Source organism: Centrocercus urophasianus, unplaced genomic scaffold, assembly GCF_019232065.1.
Source record: "Centrocercus urophasianus isolate 14NV4802_14NV808 unplaced genomic scaffold, USGS_Curo_1.0 seq_11, whole genome shotgun sequence".
NCBI classification, from domain to species: Eukaryota; Metazoa; Chordata; class Aves; order Galliformes; family Phasianidae; genus Centrocercus; species Centrocercus urophasianus.
Genome location: NW_024884253.1, coordinates 69,893,874 through 69,899,488, shown reverse-complemented (window position 1 = coordinate 69,899,488; position 5,615 = coordinate 69,893,874).

The window sequence follows — 5,615 nt, the reverse complement described above, 5'->3', positions numbered from 1 at the left end:
TTTTTTTTTTTTTTTTCCTTCTCCCTCTCTCTCTTCTAAATTAAATCTGACAGAACTGCCAAATGCGCAACTCCAGCTTTTGCTAGTGAGGGTATTCTGCCATCATGTGTATTACAAGTGAAAAAATAAGTGTGAAGCATTCTTTGCGCTCTGCTACATTTGTTTTTTCCAAGTGAACATAAGAGCAGTCCTACTCCACTGACTTTCATGTGTTATTCTGACACAGTGTACTGATATGACTCAAACAGCATGACTAAGACAGCATAGTGGTAAGGTAAATATAATATATTTATACATCCTTTCATAGGATATATTTTTAGGAGATAGACTTCAGAAAGAGCTCCACCCAATAATAAAATACTTTAAGCTCAACAAGCAAACATGAAGAAAAGTTACAGAGCCCCATGTGGAGCTCAGCCACAAATGAGCCACTGCTTTTAAGTGGCAATGTCAGCTGCAAATGAGCTACTCAACAGAAGCTGAGACATTTGTACAGTCAATCTAGAAGGAGGCCTAGAATGCCAAAGTTAAGGCTGCAGATGGCAGTAGATTTGGCAAACTGAACAGCCGGCGTCTCTGTACATACACCTGTAGCTTTTGAAAGCTTTTTTTCCCCCTTCACTCTAAAACGAACATCTTGTTTTTCTTGTTTTTGAATTAACTGAAACATTTCAAAAAAGCTGCTAAGGGCTAAAGGCTGAGAACAGCAAATGGCAGAAGTCCATTTGCTGTACCTTGTGTTTCCTTCTCATAGACTAGAAGAGGAATTGGGTCTGGTCAGTCCCAGATATGTGCACAGACTGGGAGAAGAACTCACTGAGTGCAGCTTTGCAGAGATGGATTTGGGTGTTCTGGATGAAAAGACGGACATGAGTCAGCAGTGCATGCTTGCTGCCTGGAAGGCCAACAGTATCCTGGGCTGCATTAAAAGATGGTGGCCAGCAGGGAGAGGGAGGTGATTGTCCCTCTCTCCTCTGCCCTTACAAATCCCATCTGGAGTACTGCATCCAGGCCTGGGGCTCACAACACGAAAGAGGAAACAGAGCTATTGCATTGGGTCCAGAGGAGGCCACAAAGGTGATCAAAAGGCTGCAGCACCTCTCCTATGAAGACAGGCTGAGGGATTTGGGCTTGTTCAACTTGGAGAAGAAAATGCTCATTGCAGCATTCCAGTACTTGAAAGGAGCTTATTAGCAGGAGGGAGACTGATTTTTTACATAATCTGATTGTGATAGAACTAAAGGGAATGGCTTTAAATGAAAAGAAGCGAAATTTAAGTTAGATGTTAAGAATTTCTTTACTCACAGGGCATGAGGCCCTGGCACAGCTGTCCGTAGAAACTGTAGGTAGCCCATCCCTGGAGGCGCTCAAGGCCCTGGATGGGGCCCTGGGCAGCCTGATCTGGTGGGTGGCAGCCATGCCAAAGGCAAAGGTTTGGAGCTGGCTGGACTTTGAGATCCCTTCCATCCTAAGCCATCCCATGATTCTATGATTAATGTTGCAACACAGCGACCCTTGCTTCCTTCTTCTTCCTAACTACTCTGGTAGACTTGCTAAGCCAAACACCACTGTCATGAGCACCTAGCAGAGTTTCAGCTTTTGGTGCAGGAGTTCTGTAGTGCAAAGACAACCCTAATGCTAGGAGCAAGAAGCTGAGGTATGCTTATCACACTGGCAGGCACAAGATCTCATGCCTGCTCAAAAGAATGTGAGGATGCACAGTGCATGCACAGAATAAATTCTGAAAGGTTACAACATTAGTACATGCAAATTTTTATGCAGTGATTTGTTGTTTAAGAATTGGATCCTCAGGTACACAGTTTCTTCCCAACATCTGCTCTCAGCAACTGAGAACTTTTTTTTCAGAACAAGGTACACTGAACACAGATATGTGCTTTTATAGTGGATATATGCCACCTGCACCTCTGATCCATCACCAGACCTGAGTATAGGCAGTCAGCAGAAAAGCACAAATTCCCATACAGTTCTCAGGAATAGCTATTTGCATCCCTTCTTTTGTTTTAAAATGAGTTTGTACATCCCCATATTCAGAACAGCTGGAAAAGGCCACTTTAAGGTGTTCAGCAGTTAACAAACACCATGTTTTCCTTCCCTGCTACAGAGGGGTGTAGGAAGTTGATAAGTACACACAGAGGAGAGAACCTGAAGAAATGTATGTGAACATTTTAGATGACCAGCTCCAACAGAGCCTGCCAGAGCATTACAAAGAGAGCTCTGCTATTGCATCGTCTTGCAGAAAGTTTAGAACAGCAATTCCTACTAAAGACAATGTGTTTCAGTGCCACAATTATCCAGAATAAAATCACGTTTTTCAATTCCAGCAGATGGAGAAACTTTTAGATCAAGGATGTCCAACCTTTTGGCTTGCCTGTGCCAACCAAGTGAAGAGGAATTATCTTGGGCTGCATATAAAATATATAATACTATGTACATAACAAAATTTTATACATATTCATTTATTAAAAAATAAAACCAGAGAGCAACAAAAAAAGAAAATAAACATCTAGTTGAATGTTTGTCCAATTGTCACCTCTGCAATCCATACTTGGGTGATGCATAATCAACTCATGGAAAATATTGCTAAAAATCACATAATAATGTTAAAAGTTTATGATCTTATATATCCACGTTAGTGACTGTCTAGAGCCACATGCAGCCCATGGGCCATGGATTGAACGGGCCTGGTTTAGTGGCAGACCCGGAGCTAGGTTAACATTTGGACTTGATGACCTTTGAGGTCTTTCCAACCCACGTCACAACTGTGATCCCATGCAGCCATCAATTCTGTATGGGCTGCAACCAGCGGTGAGTGAAGCTGAGAGACAGCTGCCCTCTCTGCAGGACAGCCATGAGGACCATCAAGGTCTCTGTGTGGGGAGGCAAGCATTATGTAGTGTGTCATTTCCCATCCCGCAGTGCCGGTACCTGCTGACTTCCAGCCCAGCACCACCACCCGCCCCAATGGCACTGTGGTACGTGCTCCATCCCCTCTGCCACAGCCATCCCAGCAGATGGCCATGGAATCAGAGGTGAGGGCGAGGCTGGGTGGCCTTCTGCCGCAGGAGTGGGCTGCACTGTTCAGGGAGCGACGCAGCATCCTCTACCCTGTGCTGCCTTCCCTGCACCAGAAGCTCTCTGCCATCCGTGGGATCCGTTGGTGGCAGATCCTGTCAGCAGAGAGCATCTTACTGTGCTGCCTGTGTTGGCTGGGGCCAGACAGGGCCGTCATGCTCCACTGCACAGAGCCCAGCTTGGGATCCATGGCCGCACCGCTCACTGACTGGCTTGTGCATGCCATCATCATGCCATCGCTGTGGCCAGGAGGCCCAGAGGCTGCATGGCCTTGAGGATGATGAGGACAGTCGTGCAGCCACCTCCCCACAGAGGATCCTCACACCCAGCACTACGCCGTCTGGCAGCTCTGCGGGTCCAGATGCAGAGGAGCTCCTCGGCACATCCAGTGAGCTAGGGTGCAGGAGCATCCCTGGGAGGAGCCAGGGCAGGAGGCAGCAGGGCCCAGTGCCCAGAGCTGCAGCCACAGCCGCTCCGCTCCCAGTCGGGGCAGGAAGCACTGCTCTGTGGGGCCCCAGCACCCCAAGAAGAGGAGGGCCAGCAGTGCCCAGGGCGCTCCACAGCCCTGCAAAAGGCTGTGCCCCTGGCGCCGCTAGCAGGGCTTTGGGAACTCTAGTTCTTAAACTTGGGTCAGCTATTGTTTTTTCCCTTGGTTGTGCTCATTTCTCACTCATCCGTTTCAGATGAGGACTGATCCACTGACCCCCTCAGCAGCAAGATTCTAGTGCTCTCTGGCAATATCATGCCGTACATTACATGCAAAGAATATCCCGTTATATTTTCTAGCATCTACCAATCAGGTTTGCATAGGTACTGACTGAAATCTTATCAGGAAGCCAAATACCTTTGCATTTGTTTCATTCTGGAGGATGTTATGTCCTGTCCTGCTGTGAACGTGCTTATGGATCTGGAGAAAGAAACAGACAATCAACTGCTCTCCTATTCATTAACTCATCAATTATCCCACTTGAGAAAGAGGATGGCTTTACAGTAAGTGACATCTATAGGCACATGAAAGAAAACCTGGCTCTCTAGCCCTACCCCTTATGAACACAGGGGGGTATGTCATAGGCCTCTGCCCATTAGAAAGGCAATGCTGGCTGCTTCCCTGACTGGAAATAATGTCTGGACAGCTTTTCTGCTAACTGTTTTTGCAGAATGGCTTTTGAGATAAACTGTGTTCCTCACATGTGCACAACCTGCACTCTCAATTCCTGTTTCAAAAGCACTGGCAGATGGACTTGACTTCAAAGCCTGGCGACTTCTTTTCTTCCTAAACGAGTTATTATTAAAAAAAAATTAAAAAAATAATTAGACTTACCCTTCTCTTGAACCTGCCTACTTATTGCCTTCCAACATTGCACTGGAATTGCACTGGTATTGCACTGAGTGGTGTTCCCTTTGCTCTACAACGTTCTTGCCCCAGAACACACACCAGCTGCTCTCACCGAAGTTTTGGTTTCCATTCTTTTCTGTCATCCTTCATTGCTGTTTTGTTTCATGCAGGACAGTCAATGAGAACTGTGCTAAGGGGCATTTTCAGCCCCAAACTAAACAATTCATCAATATTTAAAGACACACATTGTCTCTTCGGAGCGAAATCCAACTTGAAGCGTGGGCTTTCTTCAGCCAGAAGGTGAAGCAAGCTTTAGTGCAACCCCCCGCTTTGTTAAAAGATGTTAGCTTTTCTAAGTAATGGATTACTTTTGATGTCAGAAACAGTGCAAACTCATGAAGAAACGAGTAGCAGTTACCACAGTCTTGAAGGGAACCTCTCTCCGCTACTAGAAACACCTACAAGTGCGTTATTTCTCTTTATACCATCTGGGTAACCTCTCTCGTTTAGTGTATTTTCAGTCAAGAAAGAAGGCAATTAGAGAACTGAAGGATACAAACTCTTGAATAGAATGTGTTGTCATCTATTTTCCCAACATGGAAAAAGCTTCCAGTGGCACACCTGCTGCAGTACATCTTTCCTGAATGTTCTCTGCCTCAACATAAACTGTCTCACTTCATTTTCTGTCTTGAAAGTAAATTGTGAGGCATAAAGGAACAGCTTTAGGAACAACCATCACTGACAGATTGCATCAGAAAAAATAATGTAAGAAAGTCATGTACATAATGCAGTGACAAAAAAAAAAAAAAAATCAATCTGCATTGTTACTCATCCTTCAAATTGCAAACTTGTTCAGTAACAGAAAAGAGAGAGTGCTAAACACACAAAATGAAAAACACTTTGGCTTCATCCCTTGTTGGATGTGAGCAGAGAATTCAAGTTTCTGTGGTTGAAAGCAATCTTTCCTCTGAGGCATTCTAGATTCATTATGAAGATGTGGGAAATCTGCTCCCCAGTTTAATATTAAATCAAAATATAATCCTTCGGTCTTTAACTGGGAACATCTGGAAGAAAACTCTGGTGACCAAAATTTACTAGCTAATAAAGACTGTAATGAATTCCCACAGTTAGAGAGTTGCGCATGTTTTATATAAAAGCAATCAGAACACTACAAAGCACTCAGCAC